General features: G+C 36.5%; 2 long non-coding RNA genes across 2 annotated transcripts in view; one reads left to right on the top strand and one right to left on the bottom strand.

Annotated features, from left to right (window-relative positions):
• The window catches only part of LOC148224876 (uncharacterized), a 98,316-nt gene that overhangs the window by 62,141 nt on the left and 13,236 nt on the right, over window positions 1-22,939 (bottom strand). The gene's annotated exons all lie outside the window — the stretch shown is intronic.
• On the top strand, window positions 1,344-18,917 carry LOC148224877 (uncharacterized). Its single transcript, XR_015801985.1, has 6 exons — window positions 1,344-1,433; window positions 9,853-9,927; window positions 10,458-10,570; window positions 12,941-13,091; window positions 15,331-15,402; window positions 18,617-18,917. It is a non-coding gene; the product is annotated as an uncharacterized LOC148224877 (long non-coding RNA).

Below are 22,939 nucleotides of genomic sequence, written 5' to 3'. Positions count from 1 at the left end.
GTAATTTATATTATTCGTAGTCTTCAAGCCCAGGGTACTAAGATTGTGCTTGATGTTCCCTATCCCATTATGTGCCTTCTACAAGAAAAACCAGTGGCTGGTATTGAGTTTTCAAGTTATTTTTAAAGCCTGCATTATGCATTTAGGGCAAGATTTTTAAGGACAAGACATTTTGAAGTACATCACATCTGACTCCAACAATGAATTTCTCTGTGGTCTTACTGGATGAAAAGGAAGTCTTGGGTGAACCTGTTCTCTTTAATCACAGTGAAATAATACTCTTTGATTTTCAGTGCATGTCATTCACAGTTATTTATAGGACAATGCTGGAAGTCAAAACAGTCATCAAGGGTTAGGAGATATTAGACTTAACATCATACGTTTTCATTAATGGGCTTAAATGAACAAGTAAAGAAATACTCCAGTGATTAAGGCTATTAGAAAACTAGTCACTCATATCAGCCACCAAACACGAGTCTCAAATTTCCATTACAAAAGTATTTTCTGTCTTAATGAATGATTATTTGGTCACAATATGATTTTCTCAAAACAGCTAAATTATGATGCATCACTAAGTACTGATGGCTCAAAAATTTAATTGCCTGTGTCAGATTCTCTTCTTAAAAATCAGGCACTAGAATCCAAGAAGCTAAAACTATTATTTCTACAAATATATCTAGTTTTAAGCAACATTATAGTCTTTTAAAGGCCTATTGCCATCTGCTCTGTCAAAGTAATAAATGAAGAAGTTGGATTTACATGTGGCACTCTGTTAAATGAGGTAAAGTTCAGAGCAGACTTTTGCTTCCCAGCAGATGGGGATCTCCCAGCAGGGATGGAAGTCAACAAAGAGGGTAGCAGGGGGTTTCCATAAATTCATGTGATCCCTGGGCAGAACTAAATGGATTAAATAACAAGGACTCTAGGAGTTAAGCTGTATCTTGTTATACTAAGATGTCTCTGCATATTAGGTACACAACAGTTATTCATCCTTTCTTGACAAAATAGAAAAAACATGCTTTGCTTTTTCTTTTAATTTTAAGCTTGTTTTTCCTTGTGTCTTCTTGTGGAACTGCAGAGCATGAGGCAAACTGTAAAGGTCTTCCACAGAATAAGAAGATATTCAAAAGTCTATATTATCATAGAGGAAGGCAAAAAGTGTCTGTGGATATCATTCAAGGGCTTCACTCCAGTATCCTAAAACTGCTACCATTCATTGTTCATTAACACTTGGATCACAGGATTTATTGTTAGAGGTGTTTTACAAGGATTTTTAATATTATTTATCTTTTGTGACTGCAAAAGTGGACAAATTTGCTAAAATTTTCCTTTTTTTGCAGACTTCTATTTATCACCCAGATTCATCACATTTGAGGAGTTAGCAGTCAAATAATAGTGTTTCAAAATGAAAATATTCATGGTAAAGTGATTGAGTGAGTATAAAATGTATCTTTAAAGTTGTTTGCGTGTGTGTGGGGGCAAAGAAATTGGCATTGAGTTTAGGTTTTTATTTTAGGGCCTTCGAGTTTGAACAAGAAATTGAATAGCCAGTATTAGAATACATCACAGTGAACAGATATGTTTGCCTTTGAACAGTCTTTCATATTTGCTTTTGATAGCATATTCTAAAATTAGTCTCCTGAATTTTTTATGCTTTGTCTGACATGGTTTCTGACATTCCTTGAACAGCACCTGTTCTGGAGTAAGGATTTTAAACTCAAGTTGTTTATTTGTTTATTTAAATTTACTTTGGCTGAAATCATGCCATTATTTGCATCAGTGATCAAGATGACTGCTTTCTGTATTTTTGAACGATAAGGCTGTTCTTTTTTTCACTGTTTCATGGCATTGGATTTTCAGTAGATGAAAATCAAAATTTGCCTGCTTATGGTTTCAATAGGCTGTATGAACTGACTCCTAGCAGTGCAGCCTATTTGAGATGCTGTATTTCACTTAATTCTAACTCAGACAAACACAGAGAAAGAAAGTGCTTGCACTGCAGCTGAAATAACAGATATTTGTTTAGTCTGAATGGTATTATAATCAAGAAAAAATGCTTTAAATTATACTTGATGCTTATAGAGACAAGTGTTTAATTTTAGGCACAATACAGATATATGCCCATCTACACCAATATATACCCATACAGGAATTTTGGATGGTTTTAATTAGAGAGATGACTATAGGGCCTGTGTCACCTGATTGCCTGACCTCTGAAAAATATTTTCTTCACTTAGGAATGATGATTGATTTAGAAATATAGAATAATTAATATGACTGTGGCAAATCTTAAAATATTATTGTTTACAGATTTTTTCTGTTCAACCATCTTTTGTACTTCATCTGACACTAAACCTCATGAAGGATAACCCTTTTCCAAGGAGGCAATACATTTCCAAAAGTCCTCTGTTAAAGTGACAGGCTAGTAACTGTATCCCCATCAGCCCTCTTTTCCCATATTGTCAACTCTTAGCATGTGAAATAAGTTTAGAGGGAGGATCCCTTTGTCAAAATGCATTCATTGCAATCTCAACCAAAATTCTGGCACACATTTGTTTTCACATCTCCTCTAAAAAGCCTATAGCAATTTTAACAGCTGTTAACTTTGACCTGACTGGCTTTGGATCTTCCGAGAAGAAAATAGAAAAGCCCAACAGAAGAGTGTAATATGATAGAAATGGGCTGCCCAGTCTCTTCAGCAGTAGTAGGACCAATTTCCTACTGCAGGTACATTGTAGACATTCTGTTCCCAAGCAAATGATGGGCTATTGCTGGTTGATTTGCTGGTGAGCATCTACAGACAAGGGGAGTATCAGGCTGCAAGATTCAAACCTCTCGAGCATTTCTGTTTTCTTACTCAGCTGAGCTGTCTTTATATCTTTATAGCCAGATTTTTAGTGTTAGCCTGGAGTGGATGGGATATGTCGGGCATATTAATATTCTTTCTGCTCCTATTTTGTTTGCAATATATGTATTTCAAATAAGATTTTCAAAAGCATTAACCTTTTTTTGAGAAAACTGCAGGTATAGAGATGAGTCTTTCATTTGCTTCCCCTGAATTAAGCATCCAGCTCCTATTGTTTTTAAAAATGAAGGATCATGTTCATGACATGTTTACAAGACAATACAAAGGGAAAGCAGAAAATATAACCAAACTATAAATATCTCCACACATCTATCTATAAAAGTAAAAACTTTTAAAACAGTCTGTTCCTATTTCAAGAAATGCACAAACGTTCCTATTAACTTCTGAATACACTATGTCACATTGGCTGAAAGGGAAGAGGGGGAAAAAGAGCAACAAAAGGTTAGACAAGGCTTGAAAACTGTGATACAGGATTGTGTTGTGCTGGAGAAGGGAATATTGCAGGCAGGCCTGAATCCTGAAGCAATTTTGAGGGAAGTTCCTTGTGTGGACTTGAGAGAGTGCAGGGCTATCTCAGAGCATCTCTGTACTTCAGAGACAATCTGAGCTGCAGATCTTCACAGGAACCACAGGTGCAAGCTCCCATAGCACCATAATTTCTGCATACACTTGAGGGAACATATGTATTGAGGTCTCTCCAGTTACTTCTTGGAATGACTTCCTAGTCTGATTGTATTTTGTAGCAATGTCCTGCTTTAATTAGTCTTAAAAGCCCATGCTCAGATATCATATGGTATTGTTCACTGACATGGACTAGATAAAAGCACCCACCAATTTGTCAAATCCTCGGGAGTGCCTGTGGCTGCCAAAAGTGCCAGGAAGCTTAGTTCATGTCTAAGTGTCATGGCATTTACCTCTTCAGTCACCCTTCTGTCTTTTGTAGTTTCTTGGCCTCCATCATGTATCTTCTAAAAGCATGTTACAACTGAGAAAAAGGGCTTCCATGAATTACAGCTGATAGTCCTGGTATTTTTATGCTGAAAAGCAAAAAAAATGTTACTTTGTTGTTTTCCCATTGAAATAACCATTGATATTGTAAGTAAGGGTACATCCAGAACTTCTGCAGTGATTTAGTCTTGTTTCATCACAAAAACAAACAAACAAACAACAACAACCAAAAAAACCACTTAATATTTTGGTGTAAAATGATTGAATATCAATAGTATAGTCTAAGTAACTTTGTTCAGAAAATAAAGCATTTAAATTTTAGCACTTCTTTTTCTAGAAGAGTCTCGTCTTCAGGAAAAGACAATTTTGTTTAAATTTCCACCAAGTTATTTTTAAGTGCCTTAGGTTAGATTCACACATGGACTCAGGCAATGGTGGGAAATGCAGGTCACATTTCCTAAACACCTTGCCTTTTACTAAGCCCCACTGCCCTGAGTCAAATTAAATTAGGTATCTTATACAGAAGACATGAATAACACACACTTTCAAAAGAGCCTCCAGAAAAAGCTTAGTCATGAGGCCACAGGTTACTCTGAGGCGACAGAGTTTGGCTATTAAGCCAGTCCTTTACATGTCAGGCATCATCAAAGCTTAGGTAAATACATACACAGACAGAGGCAAAGCTTTAAGAAACCTATCAGACAGACGCCTCTTTGGTCATTCAAGCACCAAGGCACAGTGTTAGACCTCCAAACTGGTTGTCAAGGTCTATGAACTGTCCTAGTCTTTTGACAGAATTAATCTTAAATTGCTTCAAATGCCAATTGTTGCTTGAAGAGAGGTGAGCTGTTCGGTGAGCTGTTCAAATTTATCTAAATATTTCCATTCTAAGGAGGAAGTGTGCTGTTTCAATAGTGTGGCCAGCAGAGAGATTGAAAATAGCAAAAAAAAAAACCCCAAAAAACCCCTACATTTTAAAGAAGCAGCTACTCAACCATTTCTTTGGTAGTTTAATTATACCTTATGATTGCCCTAGGGCCAAGTTTCTCTTTACATAGTACATATGCAACTAAAACTATTTTGTTGACAAATGCTATATGCAGCGTGACAAAGCTGCAAAAAAAAGGAGTGAATTTGATTGTAAATGAGATCTTCACAGAAAACTTTTTACTTTTTATTTGGCAGATTCCATTGCTTTGACGCAGTAAGAATCTGTAAAACACATTTCAGATGTAACCTATACTATAGTGTCAGGTTAGGAGAAAAATATCTCATCCAAAAGTGTGCAAAAAATTAAAACAACATTTTCCCTCAGCTGGCTACTTATGAACAAGACGCTGAAAAGTAGAATTATCACTTCTTGGGAGAGGCTATTTTTAAATTAGTTTTTAAATCCATGGTGAAATGAAAGCGAGTTTTACTGTTCCAAAAGATAAATTTAATTTAGAAAATAAAACCCATATTTTTCTTTTATTTTGAAGTGTTCCTAAGTTACTTTCTGCATCCATAAAGTACATACTTTAATTTTTTTAAACATAAATTATCAATAAAATTTCTTTCACTCCATATATTGTAGATGAAAGATATAATTGATTCAACTGTCCTATATGCATTCATTAATTTTCAACCAAATATTGCTATTTATAGTTAATCTGAATTTTCACATGCATGATAACGTAGAAGAAAAACATATAAATATTTTCTTTAGCTGAAGTAAGCCTTTCATCATGAACTTTCCACTCAGCATGGGTGACCAGAACCTAGGAAATGTGATTGTTTCATCAACATTTACCAAAAATATCCATTTACACGGATGCAAGTTCAGAACAAATCTAGTGAAGACCATGAACATATCCTGGATTTTCAGCAATCTAAATGACAGTAGAAGTGTATCCCTGGCTGCCTTTGACAGTGTTTCACTTAAGTGTTATTTAAAACAAATTTCCAGTGCAATAAAGCCTCTCCCCTCTGCAAACGTAAATTATATTTAATATGCCTGGGAACAAGCGAGGCTGCCAAAGTCTGAGGCAAGCCAGCCTTTATGACTTCAGTCCGTTCTCAGCCCTTGATTACAATTTGATTTCCTTTGGCATCAAAAGACAAACTATTTTAGTGAACAATGTTCTTCCTTCACCAAGAGTGAGCTCTAGTTTCTTGGCAGAGGGCCTATTTACTGGCAGACAACATGTCCAACCTCCCAGCAACAGCAGACCTGTGGACTTTGATTTAAAGCAGCACAAAGTAAGAAAAACAGAGCAGAATGTATATTGCTCACTTGAGAGGCTTATTGTTTAACCGGCCTACTTATCATTAGCCTGTGCTCCAATCCTCAACACTTTCTTTTGTGTACTTTATGTCAGACATATGGCCACGTTGGGATGCTGACAGCAGTTTTAGCACTGCTGCACTATACATACTACTTGTAATTTGTTCTATCTTGTAGTTCGGGCTTTCTTCAAGGAAGAAAGTGAATTTTAAATGCTGCTGTTAATAACTGTAACCGTCTGACAAGATATAAAAGTGATGTGCTTGGAATGATGGCAGCATTCATTCATCTACATTGAGAGCCTTGTAGATGTTAAAACATTTAAAATGGAGCATATATACCACAAAGGCTGCTGAATTCAGTAAGACAAAATAAAGTGTTCCCAGGCTCTTAACTCCCTGGCCCCCCATGTCAAAAGGAAAAAAAATAAAAGAAAAAAAAAAAAAAAGAAGAAGCACATTTCAAAGAGAGACAAATTTCACCCAGGCTTTTTGTTTACCTCCACCTTTGGGTAACCATATATCTCCCTCAGGACTGGGATAGCATGCTTTTCCCCTTCTCATCACTATCTGAGCGCTGAGAACGCCCTTTTACCTCCTTTTCTGTTTGTTTGTTTCTTTTACTTAAGTACCTTAAACCTGATACAGTGATCAGGAGGGCAGGGCTGGTGGGATCCCATTCAGGTCTAGGCAGGAATCTTCCTGCTTGCAGAGGAGCACCAGGATTTCCCTGCTCTTGCCTCCCAGTCTTCCCTGGGGCCAAGGTTCTTCCTGAAAAGATTAGGATCATCTTTGATTTCAGATGAATTCTACACTTTACAAGACATTACCAGCTCTGTTGTAGAATAAGAAGCTTCCAATAATTATGTTCTTACATTAGAAAACATTATTTCTATGGAGGGAAAAAAAAAGTGAGAAAATGCCCTGGTAAAGAGACAGGTTTGTTTTAAAAATTCTGATAGAAAATTTTGATAATCTCAGAAATGTATTTAATTTGTAAAGTTTTTTTTATGTTAAAAGCAGAATAAAAAATTTACAGGTCTAACTCAGAGCATGATATTTCAATGATCTTTAGGTAGAGCATACCTTCAGTCTCCAAATATTTGGTAAAAAACTTAAGTCAATTTTAGAATTAATAATAAAATAAAATAAAATAAAATAAAATAAAATAAAATAAAATAAAATAAAATAAAATAAAATAAAATAAAATAAAATCTCATCATTTGCCAAGGAATAGACATTACAAGTTTAATCAACCTCACTCTAGACCAAAAATAGAGCTGAACAAAAAATGGGAGATAGACATAGATATAGATATAGATATAGATATAGATATAGATATAGATATAACATAATGTTATACAATAACAATAGTGCCTCGCTACAATAGCAGAAGCATTAAAGTGAAATAGAAATTAACATTGCATAATTATAATAACAGGTAAAACAATCAAAATAATTACCTTTTTACATATCTTATTGAAAAATTAAAAAACACCTTAGTGAGGGCAGAGTGGAAGGGGGAGAGAATGTGTTTGATCTATTATTGACAGCAAAAATGAAATTACATAAGATTATTAAGGTCTTCAGCATTCTGTTATTGTCATGATGAATGAAGAATAAGTTCTAGCAAAAAAAAAGCGTCTCCTGTGCTCTCTGAAGATTGTCATAAGTAATAAAAGGAAAGTGCAGCTGAGTGTGCGTTCTGAGAACAAGCTCATTGTGAGACTGCTGGAGTAGAAAAAGAAGGTAGGATGGAAGAAAATAATGTTATGGTATCTCAGCTGGAAAATTCCTGTAAATATTTAAGGGAAAAATATTTGGGGGGGGAGGGAGAACCCCTGCAGGGACTTTTAAGCCATTAAAAGGTATACTGAGGGGAAAAAAAAGAGGAGAAATGTAGGAAAATTTTAAAACAGTGAAGAATTATTACTGTGCAGATTTTAGGACAAATTTCACAGAAGTGTAATTTATTTTATATGGAATCTTATTGAGCTCACTCCAAAGCTAGATTTGATTTGCTGGCATAACTCTTAGAAATCTCTGGATTGCTTCTTGGTTCTGGCAAACAGGAATAATCAGAGAATTGCTACACTGCAGCTATATTCTCTTTTCCCTTATACATGCGGGTAGTCAGATACCTCAAAAACTATCTAAGCAGGACTATGCACAATTTTACAGAGTAATAATGAAAATCAGTGCTGATACTCCTGTCACACTGACATGATCCATGTGAAGCACGGGGTTGAAGTTCCTCTGCAGTGAGACAGATTGTCAGCCATGAATTTACTCTAAGGGCATTTTTGTCTAGTTTTCTATGTCAGTGGGAAGCCACAGGAAGACAGAGAAACCATCAAGTAGATGCTTTCTGAGGTCATTCACCTGTGCTTTAAGAGACTTGAATCTAATCTCTCTTGTAACTTCAGAGAGGCAGTAAACTGAACTCACTTTAGAGAGATTACCCTTAGCAGTTTGTCACTGAATATTATATTACTGGTCCAAGTAATTTTCTCAGTTAGAGGAATTTGTTTTGCTCATCATTAGACCACAAATAGAAGGAGCTGCTGTCCCATACCTGAAATACTGATGCAAGTCTCAGCTCCAACAACTGCTCCAACAATTGCTTCATCAATTATGTGAAATAAAAATCCAAGAGCTTATTGGCCGGAACTCTCACAACATTCAGTTTGAAGTCCTGCCATCAAAGAAAGGACTTGGATACAGCTTGTTACTGCTGAACATGCCATTTTCAAGGACAAAAGCCAGGAATCAACAGAGGAAGAGTATGCTATGTGTATTTTATACATCACATTCACAGGAGACATAAGTAGATGAATGGTGCATTTGAGTAGCCATATTTTAGAGGATGGGAAGTTTTCGTTTCAGTTAGGAAACCTGCTGTGGGATGGTCAGCAGTCACAGTAGTTACCTGAGGCACCATCCAAGCTGTGTGCATCTTAGACACTCAAATGATGACAAGGTGTTAAAGCTCAGTTAAGATCAACGAAGCTGAGCATGACTTTGAAGGTGTCTGTCACGGCTAAAGCTGCCTTACATCTTTAAGACTCTGGATTTCAGATAGCAACAGTTCATTCACATACAGAAGTGCAGAGCTCAAAACTTTAAATGTTTGGACAAGGACAATGAGAGCTAAAAATAAATTAGCTCAATATTCTACTTTCCATCCTCTCTATCTCACTGGTCTCTGTCATCCTTAAAAATTCTCTTTTTTCTCATGCTTCCAATGCTCATTCGCATTCTAAGCAGAGAAGAAAATTATGATACCACCACCATTTTAAAACTTCAAATACAAGAGCCAAATTTATCACTGATGTGATCTCATTAGCTTAATGAGATTACACCAGGGATGTATTTGTCCCAAGGACTATATTAAATGAACAGCAATATATATATATTTTTTTGTAAAATCCTGTAATATGCTTTCATTAACTTTGTTCCCCATACCACATATTTAACCTCACTTCCTCCCTTTCCACTCATTGTCAATGTAAATGCAGCTCATCACCTAGGTAAAATGAAACCCATTAACTATATGAAGGAGTCAGTATGCTGAATTTATCTATTAATCTTTTCTCCCACCCTCTTAATGGACTGATTTCAACTCCATGAAGCAAAAAGCAAATATTGCTTTTCCCCATAATGAAAACTTTAAAAAAAAAAAAAAAAAAACTTAGGTACCAGGTGCATTTTTTAATATATTTTTTTTACATTGTCTCTTCCCCTCCATCTTCTTCAAACTGGCAAAAATCCAGTGACTGTTTTGCTGCATCATGTATGAAATGTTTCACTTCATTGCAATACCAAGGCTGCAATCCTTCTTTCAAACTGTGAGTATTAATATGTATTTCATCCTCTGGCTTTCCTGAGCCAAAGCAAATGAACTGTGGCCTCATTGAAATGATACGGTCTCTTGACCCTTTGTGCAGTTTAAAATGATGTAACCTGAACCATTTTAATCTGAAGGCTGGAACAAGTCAAAAGCTGTAATGAGTTCAGGACACTTCAAGACATTAGAAGAGCTATCTTGCCATAAAAGATGCATCTTTTGCATATAGAAGCTGTAATATCATAAATCTGAATGACACAGACATAAAAAATCTGCCCACTATTAGATTTTTTTTCTACCTCTTCCCAGTGATGACTTCAGAGACCAGATCTTACACAAGGGACGTAATAATTGATAGTAAAAGCCACACCAGAGTTAAATGCCTGTCAACGTTTCAAACAGAATAAACATGATGGGGAGTGTTTAAATTTGTGCCATTTCCAAAGTGGCAGACTGTTAAAAGTTTGGGGAAAATGCTGCCTTTCAGTGAGCTGAGTTCCTTATTTGAGAATAATATGCTTGTCCCTGCAGCCCACTCGGAGATGCCACTTCTGAAAATAACCTTCAGATCTGTTGTGAGTTCCTTCCCATTTCCATTGTGATCACCTCCGGATATCTCAGAGACAAACTTTGACTCCACTGAGGTCAGTGAAAAATTAATACAAGGAAACTTCAGTTTGGGGTTTTTTAAGACCTCTAAACACTTTACAAAATGGGAGGAGTTCAGTCTTGCAAGTGGGAAATCTTAAGGATAATGATCCCAGTCTGGAAAACAATTAAAAAGGCACAAAAACTCTGTCCCAAGTGTCAAATCCAAAGGATCATCCTATCTTTTTTAATAGTTTAAGAAACAGCTTCTTTTCATATTATGCAGTGGTGAGTTAGTTCTCTGTTCTCATCTTGAGAGCTAGCAATCTAATGGCAAAGGGAAAAAGGCAAATTAAGCAAGGCAGAATGAATTCAGACTGCAAAGCATCCAGCAGAGCTGAACCTAACAAGCTTGAATTAAATAATTAGAATACCAAGGAAAAATAACAAACCTTCAGAGAGCAAAGGGTGTTCTTGGTCACTGATTGCTATTTAAATTGGTTTGGCCTCTAACGATTTAGAGATGGTAAAAATGCATAAATTTCCCCAAGCTTTATGTGCTTGGCCATGATGACTGAAGAAGGGAAGAAGTCCAATTTATATAGTACATTTTTATAGACAGTTAAGCCTTTAAGTGGATTAATAAAGTTTGGTACTTTTAAAGGCGTAGGTTTTTATCAAATGACAGCATTCAAGTTGAAAACAAAATGGAAACAACATAAGCACACACTGATTAGAAACATACAATACCTATTTAATTAAGTTAAGAATTTACTTAGGTTAAAAGAATCATTACAGTCAGATAATCAAAACATCTGCTAAGGAAAAACTTTCAAATTTTACCAAATTATGTATCAAATAAATTTGAAAATCTCATGGTACTGTTGAAATCCTTGAAGACTGATGTATGCTGAAATAGCTTTCCAACTTGGAGCTCCAGCTAAATACCTGCTGATAACTATTTGCTCACTTTCCAAGTGCAGTGCCATTCCAGCTCTTCATTTTAATTCTCCACCCAATATCTTTACATTAAATGATGGAAAGAAGCTCTGTGATATGGTTTGACATCATAATGAGACGGAGAGAGAAAAACACTATGACTTGCCCACAAAATTAAATCTGATCATTTGCTTTAACATCTGATCAAAGGTTTGTGGGGATTTTTTTTGTTATATCTGTCTAAATCAGAAAAAAAAAAAATGACCTACTTATAATTCATTTTTATATGCTTGTGATGAAACGAAAAATAAAATAAGTTGCAATTGGATTGGGTTTTTTTGCATTAAACATAGAAATTTCATTTCAAAAATCTCAAAGATAACCTTTTTACCAAAAATTAGTTGAAATTTAAAAAGCAAATATTTCAATTGCATGATGTTGAAATGAAAGTTATTTTATCTTGTAGAAAATTATATTATTTTAGCAAAAAAACAACTTAATTAATGAGACAAAAATTTACAAGATGTGACCCAAAGCAATATATTGCAAAAATTTTCAACTTTAATAAATGGAACTAAAGGTCTTGCACTGCACTAGTAAACATTACATTTGGCCACCCCTGTCAACAGATCAAAATTGTCATGGCATCTTTTTGGATATAACCTGCTGTGCAAATTGCACTGGAGAACATTTCATCAATGACTGAATGCGAATCTTTGAAACATAGGGAAAAAACTCACAAAAAAAGAAGCCATTCAAGAAAAATGTACGAGGTGTAGAATGGGCAAGGCCTTCCCCATCCCCCAGAATCTGACTTGAGAAACTGGCTTAGGGCACATACAGTGTCCTACTCCTTTTAAACAATTAAACATCACATCTACATAGAAACAACAATATTATAAAATTGGAATTAGTGATCAGTTTAGCTAGTAATACCTCAGTGGGGCCTTTGAAACGGAGTCATGTAACAAAGCTATTAAAATAATGAATAAGTGTACATAGTCAGTGATTAACAGTATTTTAGAGGAGCTAGTAGCAGGAATTTCAGTGCTAGTGTAGGTGTTTGTCTGGCAAAATTAAAATCAGGCCTAGGTCACTCCTGCCTGCAGAGCATGGCTGGTAATGGCCTTCAGGAAATCAGTGTAGTGGGTTTGCCTTGGCACCTTTGGAACCAACATCCATGCTCCAGCTGTTTCCAGTTGTGCTCAGTGTGTACACAGTCAGGCTCTAACTTAGGACACCAAGCTCTGTTTCCTAGCTTGCATTTGGAAGGAGTTTGCAAAGGGTTAGCCAAATGTTAGTCAGGTGGTGTCAGCTTTGGTTGCATAAGTTGCTGTGAAAATCTGGGAATCCCTGAAAAAGTCAGGAAACTGCTTTGTGGGTGTTGCTTCAAAGGGCTGGGATGGACAGTGTCCTAGATTCTTTTTCCCAACAGCGCCTAAATTTATCTCCATTGTTCTTTTTTTTCTTTTTTTTTTTTTTTTAAGCTTAGTACTAAACCTGGATGCCAGCCAGCAAGGAACAACAATATCTTGACAGGGAACCTCATGCATCCCACACGGGTCATCTACATTGTCTGGGATCCGTGTGCATCAGAGATTACAACAGTGGAAAACAAAAGAATTACGCAACACAAAGGTCTTGATGAGAGTAAACAAGAGAAACGTGACTTACTGCTGAAGCACTTTCCTGCCTGTATTTGAAGCAGAGGGATAAGGGGAGGTCCACCCTTCAAATCTTCCCAGACAGTAACATACAAATACAAGAAATAAGCAACAGGACTCTCATGCACTGTTGTCCGGTGTTTCTGTTTAATCAGTACTTTCCTTAGAGCAAAGATAAAGGACTAAATTGTATGCAATTTCATTAAAAAAAAACAACACTTTTTTTTTTTTTAAGCTGATAACATTGATAAAGTCTTAGGTAAATTAAAAGCATGTGACTGAAGTCAAACCTGATTTATTCCAAAGTAAAACCATACCCGTGAGAGAGTTTGACTGAGAGTAAGGCTGTGGTACTGGTAAAATCCTGATCTGTTCTGAAAGAGCTTGTTTGACCTCACATTAAATGACATAGCAGTGTGGCTAGCCGAAGTAGCTGAGAGCCCTTGGCACAACTGCCCCTCTAAGCACCTGCTCTGTGAATGGTTCAGCTTGCCAAGGCTTAGCAGGTTCCCCAGCCACAGCAACATGAGCCCAAGGCACCATTGCCATCACTTTAACCCTGCCCCGGGCTCTGCATGTGCAGGCAGTGGACCATCCCTGCTTTGAAGGAAGGGGATTGAAAAATTCAGTGCATTAAATTGGAGATTAGATTCATTTTTTTCCTCCTGCAACTCATTGGCAACAGCACTTTGCTTCAGTACATCTGCTCCATGTGGAAAGGAGAGACCCAGTCAGAAACCAGCTGAGGCTGGGTTCAATATATTAAAAATTTGGTGGAGAGCTTACTATTGAGAAGCTCTTGGAAAGATGTTGTCTAGTGACCTAAGATGTTGGGAAGCCTCAAGGCACATCAAATACTGCATTCTTCTTGCTTGTCCTTTTGCATGTATTGACTATTTGGTAGAGTCAGTCTTGAGTGTCTCACCCCATTTGGGGTGAAAGCTTGTGCCTGTGTATGAGCTGTGTTTTAAGATATCCCTGAGGGCAGTGCAAGTTGTAAGCAATCAGAGGTAGCTCAAGAATAAGATTTAAGAAGAATTTATATATGACAAAGGTATACATGACAAAGACATATTAGTCTGAATAGACGTTTTCATATCCTGCCTAATCCTGGAACTACCTAGGCTCCTTTGGTAAATCTATGGACTTTTGTGGCAGTCCAGAATGCACAGAAGTATCTCCACCTTTGCAGTACTAAATCAACAAATACATTTCTCATATGTAAACCAGATTAGTGTAAAACTTACAGATGCTTCTCCACCTGTTTTGACGTCATGATCCAATGAGCATCCCCAGTCAGCATCAGGACCCACACCAAATGTACAATTTCTCTTTAATACAAACCTTAATGATTGTAATGTTCACTCAGGATGTAGAGGAGAGATTCAGATGACTCTCTTATTGAATCAATGAAAACCCACAACTATCATGTCCCCCAGAGAATGCTATAACCACTAGGATACAGATTATTCAAAATAAGCGTAGTCTCAAATCAATGTTGTTGAAGCAGTGTCACTATGATCAAAAGCAGATCAAAAGTGGTTATTCCACTTTATTTGGCACTTTTGAGGCTGCATTTGCACTTTCCAACTGGAGGTATCCCTCTGCAAGAAAGATTTTGAAAGACTGAAGCAAGTCCAGAGGATAGCTGGCAAGATGTGATGTATGAGGAGAAGCCAAAAGAACTGGGTTTGTTCAGCCCTAAGAGGAGAAGGTGAAGGGGAAATCTTACTGCTCTCTGCAGCTGCCAAAATAAAAATGCAGAGATAAGAGAGCCATGGTCTTGCTGGAGGAAGAGGACTGAAGATCTCATGCACTGATGGCATGAGAAATGATGGTCTCATGTTGGAAAGGGGGAAATTCCCTTGAGACACAGAGGGGGAAAATCTACCATGGAGATGACTGGGCGCCTGAGCAGGCTGCCCAGAAAGGCTGTGGAATCACTGCCTTTGGAGATAATAAAAAGTTTACTGGCCAAGTGTTCCAGCAGCCTGACCTAACTGAGCTTGCTTTGAGAAAGGAATGGGAGAGGATGACTTTAGGAATCTCTTGGTTTGCATGAGAAGATCTGAATTATGTTCTCTAGAAACAAATGTCAACTTATGTGTGTGTATGTACATGCAGGCACATAGGGAGATATTGAAGCTCTGTTAAAGACAATAGTGCCAAATAAGCCACTCTTTTTTAAAATGCCATGTGCTCCTGTCTCCCAGACAGAGCTTGAATTCTGGGAAGCACACTGCAGATGAAGAGGAGCATCTCTAGAAACTGTAAATGAGGAAAAAGTAAGTGGGATTTCATACATACCCCCAGCCTTCCAACTGGCTAGACTTAGTCAGAATTGCACCCATTTTCTAACCCGGGTAGCTTCCTCCCTCTTTTCCAAGATGACTATTTTTCTCCATTCTTTAGCACAAGAAGCCTGTTTACCTCCTTCCCACTCAAGTCTTTGGGTGTCTTAATTGCACTGTTCAATTTCCTGCAAACATACCAACAGTCTTGACAAGTTTCTGCCTTCTGTGAACTAAATTCATAAGCTTTCACCTGTTACATGGTTGATTTCAAACACACTTTCACAAAAAGTTGTTTTAGCCTCTGGATCTTCAAGTTAGTAGATGCTACAGTACTTAAAATATCATAGTGGACACTGTCTCATTCAGAGATAATTTGATCGTTATACATATCTGCCTTACTTGATAACTTGGCTTGCAGTCCACCCATGAGTGTGTATTATCTGTTATCTGCCTTACAGTGTGTTCTCTTGAGAAACTATGGAAGGGAAAATTAATTTCTAGTTCTGTGCTTTCTTTTAAAGACCTCAACACATGAGGTCTTTGTTAAAACCACGGGCCCCAGGTGCTGTGATATAATACATGATATTATTTCATTTTAAACATTGAAATTATTATAGGCTTTGCAAGAAAGAGGAAGGTGTAATTAACAAATTAAGTAGGAAGATGGTATGGTCAGTGAGGACAGTGTAAGGAAATAACTCCAAGAAAGGGAAAACTGTTTTTATATCTTACTAAATATAGGCATCAGCATTTCAGTTTCTTATATGCTCATGCAAATAAAATAGATTTCACCTATGCAAAAGCCTGAAAAGGATCTCAGCATGAAAATACTATTTTGTGCATGCAAATCTCTTGAAAATAATTTTTAAAAATATTTTCACTTTTGCTCCATGCAATTAATTATTGGAATAATGCTTCTCTTACCATTCTTACCATTGTCACTGAGTGTGGAGCTCCTGAACTATCGCTCATGTGTGAGTACTGAATTGACACTAGTGATCTAAGGAAGCAGAGGTGGATGTCTAAGAGATTTCATGCAGGCAGGAAATGCTGATATGTTACAGAACAAAATAAATTTCCCACTGTGATACGTAGGTTGGAGTTTATTTCCAAACTATAGCAGAAGTCTCCGTCTTAATGTCGCTAATCATATTAGCTAAATATCACAGCAAGTAAAATGAGTTTTCAATAACACTGCTGAGTAATTTTCCAGCTAGTTTCATGCTTGGGATAATCTTATTTTTTTCTTTGTAAGTTCTGCATGGATATACTGGGGCAATTATCTTCAGGCATTTGGAAACTTAGCTAGCACAGCAGCTTGCCAGTCTGCCTTAGTGTGACCCACTGTGGTGTTTATGTTCTGCATGCCAGTTGTTATTAGCTCACATGTGCATGGAATACCATTTTCCTCTTTATTGGTTTAACATAATAGTTTGCCATGGGGACTGTTTTATAGAGGGGACAGGATCTGAACATTGAAGTCTTTCTTCAAAGCAGGTATTCATTATCCATTTATAGGAAATTTTACTCATTTCTCCCATTTTTTATTTTTAATCGTGAACACTAAAACAGATAATATGGATGAGTTTGAATATTAATAGATAGTGGAAAAAATAATTGCAACTATCTTCTGAGCAATCACAGATTGTTCACTTTTGTATAAACATATTGAAAATCTCGGGTATTTGTACAATAAACGTCAGATTAAGATTGTCCACCATAGGAGAGGACAAATTTCACAGTGATTTTCTCAGTAAATTCAACAAGTATTGCTCAGTGTCCTCCTCTAACATTGTGGCTACATCCCACTCAGAGATAAGGTAGAATTAAAACTCTCCTCACTTCCCTAACATAAAGCTGCCCCCAGCCTGTCCCTTCAGCTGGGCACACTGAGTCAGGTCAGAGAACCATGCAAGTTTAAAATAACTAGAAGATAAAAGAAAAACCCTCAGAAAACTTATTTTTCCTTTGTCCTAGTCTAGTGTTATTGCCTCATAAATAATTGTAGCAGAGCAATACGGAGAACAATGTATGGAATTAATAAAAAGGCAGGGACAGTAAAGTAAGGAACAATTAAATCCTCAAAACTGCCGAATAAGGTATAGGGGAAACAGGACTCAAAAAGAGAGAAAAGAGATAGGTGTCTTGTCCACAGATTTGCCCAGAAATTGAAATTTTCGTTAGAAAGAGAGAGAAAATCCTAATATGAGTGAGGAAATGGAAGCTAGACCTCAGGCCATACAGCAAGATTACATACACTCAAATGGATGGATCTCCTTTAATTTTGAGCCACATTTACCTGTTGATCTAATGTGAGACTCTAAATCCCAAAATCCTAATTTCCAACAGATGTAGGTTTTTTTCTGTTTTAGCTGAATTTGAATAAATTATTTTTTCTGTATAGTTTTTATATACTGGGTAGTCCATGTAGCAAAAAGACATATCTCCTAATTGTGGGGAATACTTGAGCCAGTGTTTGTGCCTTATTAGATGTCAGGATCAGCCTGTCAGCTGTAAGTAACATCATTTGTAAGTCTCTTGATCTCTAAAAAAACGTTATAAATAATGACTATGAAGATTTTGATTTGCCTTGGTTCCCCCACCTCCTCCAATTATGCCAATCATAACACCGTTGTCCCAAGTTCTCTGATGTTTTTCTGAGTTCATGCGTCATCACTTATCTTCACTGAGAGTATTAAGTAGCTTCTCTGCTTGGCTGCTGTTTTCAAGAACCATATGAGAAGTCTGTATCTTTCATATACCTACCTCTCTGTCTGATTTGGAAGTTGGCCAGCAGTTTCCAAAGTTATTAAGAAGAGAAAAATGAGAGTGAACAGAGTGACAGGTTACACAGTGACAGCATCTTCACTTCTTTTGGAAACTAGACAAAAATAGATGCTTGCATATCCTAAATGACAAACTTAAGTGGAAGGCAACTTTTCTGGGCTTCCGGTCTAAACAGAAACCAGATGTTCTGGTGTTATTTTCTCTGATGCTTCAGAGAAGATTTCTTTTGCCAATAAGTCACTTCCTCCATTATGGCCTGAGACTTTTTCTGCTGATATTCAAGTGCACTAAAAGCTAGAGTAGGAGGAGTAGCCAACAAACCTTTCTCCAGAATTTTGGGAACTCATATAAACACATGTTCAGCATAAATATATGTGAGCTCATATTTTTAAGCTTTAAACCTGTTTTCTTCTTACAGATAAGAACAACCAATTTCTCAGCTTGCCTAAATCACCACAGAACCATTTCGAAGCATCATGCCAGCTTAAAGCAATTGAGAGTCTTCATGTGCAAAACTAGATGATTTTCCACACACATCAGGTTTGATAGTTATGCTGGTAAAAATGTGGAAGCCACTTCTCCTTTGAATGTTGACATTAAAATAAATCTGATTGCCACACACAATCAGGTGGCAATCCTCAAAGAGTGTTGGGAAGATACTGCTGAAGGAAAGCTTGTGAAAGACCTAAACAAAAAACAAACAAACAAACAAACAAACAAACAAACAAACAAACAAACAAATACAACAAAACCAAACCAACAAACAAAAACAAACAAACAAAAAACTAGGTGAGGTTTCAAAATAAATTTATTTTAAATAAATAAATAAATAGAATCTAGGACAATAGATATCCTATCAGACTCTCTTCTGAAGACAAGAAATAAAATTTTATGGAGGAGGATAAGCATCTATTATTCAACATATGGTTATTTTATGATGAAGATGACTAGCTCTAATTTGGGGTTAACACACTCCAGCTCAGAGAAGATTGATACAAGAGCTTAATTTTACATGCTGAAAATTATCAAAATACATTCTCACTACCAATAAATCAGTCTCCAAAGGTTTATACATGCATGCCACCATATATGTCATAGTCATGAGACAAATCTGGATGTGCAAAAGTTGAGCTAAGGCCTCTGTTGCAGGAAAAGGACTGTAATTGTAAAACTGAGGACAAAAGTATTCTTTGACTACAGGTCTTAATATCAGTTTCAATGTCAATAGAAGCAATCATAATTCCTTATTCTAATCTGGGTTTTTTCTGCCACTATTATTTTTCTAGATCAAATATCACAATGAATTACATATGAAGATTGGGGGGTTCGTGTAGTGTCTTTGTTTTGGGGCAGGGGTATTTCTTCATTTATTAAAAATATTTCCTTTAATAAGAAGCAATAGGCAAACTGAAAGGAGATAACAACAAAAATTAGATTAAATACTAAACTGTAAACTAGTCTGAAATGTCTACCAGACTATTCAGGATGACTAGTGGGATGGGATGGACTGGGATGAGAGAACAAAATACATCTGGCGAGATTTGACAATATTTAACAAGCAAGAGAAGAATTTACTCACACAGAGGTAATAACAGATGCAAAAAAAAATTACTTTTGAACTTTTTTCTTTTTATTTAAAAGGAAGTAAATTTCAGGTTTTCCAACAGATTATTTACAAGGACCATCACAGATATGTATAAGCATGTGAAAAACAAAGACAAGATGACTTTAAGAAACAGAAGCACTTTCCAGGAATGATTTTTTGTTTGGTTTGGTATGGGTTTTTTTGTCTTTATTTGTTTGTTTGTTTTGGTTTGGGTTGGGTTTTTTTGGGGGGGGTGGTTTTTTGTTTTGTTTTTTTTTTTAGTTCTGCATTGATAGCAGTTTTTTGACATACCTGCTATGTGCTGAAGAATGTCACACTTGGATTTCCTGCTTCAGTACACAAGGGGCACTGATATCCTGATGACAAGTACTCTAAAATGCCTTATCAATATGCCAGGTCTACTGGTTTCTCAAGTCTCAACACAGAAATGGAAACATTAATTTTCTTTTCATAAGGAAAGAATTTTCATAATAGCCCTTACATAAAAATCAACATATCTAGTTTTTAAAGATTCTTCCTATATTTCTATATACTTCTTCTATACTTCATGTAAAGCTGGCACTTAGCTTGTTGACATGCTTATTTCTTGATTTAGGACTTAACAATATAAACAAGCTTGTAGCCTGTTTAGTTTTGGGGTTTTTTTTTTTGCATCCTTCAGGAGAGTCATGGGGAACAACTGCACATGGATGCTACTTTTTATGACCATGTGCATTCTGCCTGAGTCAGCTGAATTTGCTTTTAAAAAAATTGAGTCAATGCTATGCCCTATCTTGTAGTGATACTGTGCAGCTGCACACAGGCTAAGCCCATATTACTGTTAAAATGTATTTTGACAAGTGCTATGAACAGAGCATTAAATGGGGAAATGGCAATATTTAAACTAAAGAAACTACATTTCCTCTCCTTATTCTTAAGTGACCAAATTAAGCAATCTGTGAAGGGCATTCCTATGTATGTACCCTCCTTATGAATTGTCCAAGTTCATTTTTTAGGTAAAATTAGCATTTCAGTAGCAAAAATGCCAAAATAATAGGAAACTATATTGCACAGGGGTCATTAAAAGGTTTCAGTCTTTAAAACTCTTACAAAATTTTGGACTATCACGGTTTCAGAAAGACCAGAAAAACGTTTCTGAAAAATGTTATCTGACAAGGAGAAATAGACCTGTCTGTGCCAATGTCCAAGATCAGACCTAGAAGTAATGGTTCTATTTAAAATTGAATGTGGAAAGCACAAGTACGGTAGGACAGGGAAGGCATACAAGGAGAAGTACCACTCTAAATTTGATTAAATGCACACCTATTGCATTATGCCTCCCCTACTAGCTGTCATTGGAGACACTACTCAGGGCAGAAAACTTGCTCTGCCTGCGTTATATCTATATGGATAAATGCATCTGTCCCAGAGAATGATTGTTCACCTCTGAGCAGGTGCTGCAGCTCCTTTCACATATATTACTTGGCTGTTCCCATCTAGAGGAAAACGGCCTCACTCACACTGCATAGCATTTCCTGTGTGTCTCCCCTTTGCCTCATGCTGGTGGCCCTAGAACACAGTATTTTCGGTGTGTTGGGTTTTATTCCAGTTCAAGGAGTTCAAACAATTGTGAGATCGACACTTCTGTACACCAGCACAGTAGTTATATGTCACTTCCTAAGGAAGTTGTTGCAGATCCTGGGGTATGACGTGGGTGTTTCAGAGTGAAAATCTTGCCAGGAACATCAAATAAACAAATTTATAGTGAACTATCCCCCAACCTATAGCACGTTTTTGTCTGATGGAGAGTTATTAGCATACTTCAAAAGAAAGACAGGGAGTCAATAAATACTTCCAATCTGTAAGACTTCAGCTCATTTCACTGTGTTCATTTCCTTACATGAGTGGAGAAATTAATTATATTGAAGCTGTGAAAATTAACAAGAGTATTTGGGACAATGTCCCAATCACACATCTGCAATCAGGACTCTACCTCTGTTCCTTTACTTCCACTCACATGGCCTTTGTTTGGTTCATACCTGAATGAAAAGCAGAGCAGCATCTAGATTAATATGACTCCTAAATGATGTGAATGGGTGCCCTGTTCAAACATTCAAAACTCAGGATATCAGACAGTGGCAAGGAGAGAAATAACCTCATACCATTCCTTCAGAAGCTTGTCCCAGCAAGTCATAGGGAAGGCATGGATACCTATAAGCACAATACCACTAAACAGATGAGATATCACTATGTAGTGTGAATGGGCTGAACATGAACAGCAGTATTCCATGTGAGATTGTACAAAGAAACCACAAATGTAAATATTAAACTTTGCCCAGACAAGCACATCACTGTTACAGGCAAGTTATTACTGCCCCAAATACTATTTACCAATGTCTAACTACAGTAACCAAGTGTTTGGTTTGAACATATATTTTAAAGGTTGCCTTAGCTCAGCTATTTCAGTAGACCTATCCTGAACAAAACAGCAGCCTAGACAAAACTCACATCTGGGAACTTTTAGGAAGGGATTTAATGTATCTGAACAAAGCATTGAGGCTGAAGACATGACTAGTTTTGCTGGTGTGTGACTGCAATTTAAGTGATTCATATAGTTCTGTTAAATTGCACTATTCATGTAAGGTTTAATTCTTTACTGGAAACCTTTGTTTACACCAATTTGTTAAGCATAAAATAACAACAGTTATTTTTCAGAAATATTTTTCCAAGGTGTGGACTGACAAAATTAGTGGAAAAAGATTGGAATAAAAAAAAAAAAAAGCCCACAATCCACAACAAAATGGGGTTGGGGGGAGGGAGAATGTGTGTGATTGAAGTTTAGAAGTACATAAATCACTTCAGAAATATAATTTGCAAATTCATTGTGTAAAGTAATTAATCAAAGCATGGCTGTGTTACAGTACTTGAGAGACTTTGATCTGACAACTGGAAGAAATATAAAGAAACTACTGCGTATCAAGCTACAGTGTTAGGATGTAAAATGTTTCTCCATGCTAGTCACAAGTTTAATTACTTCTTTTTTTCTGCTGACAGATCCAAATTAAAATAAATGGGCCACATCGAGACAAATTTCAGATGCACGGAGTGCTTAAGAATATATTGTTCCCATAATACAGAAATACCATGGAATTTATT

This window comes from Sturnus vulgaris, chromosome 2 (genome assembly GCF_052056855.1).
Source record: "Sturnus vulgaris isolate bStuVul1 chromosome 2, bStuVul1.hap1, whole genome shotgun sequence".
Classification (NCBI taxonomy): Eukaryota; Metazoa; Chordata; class Aves; order Passeriformes; family Sturnidae; genus Sturnus; species Sturnus vulgaris.
Note: the sequence above shows the minus strand (reverse complement) of the source record. Positions and strands in the feature narration are given on the sequence as shown.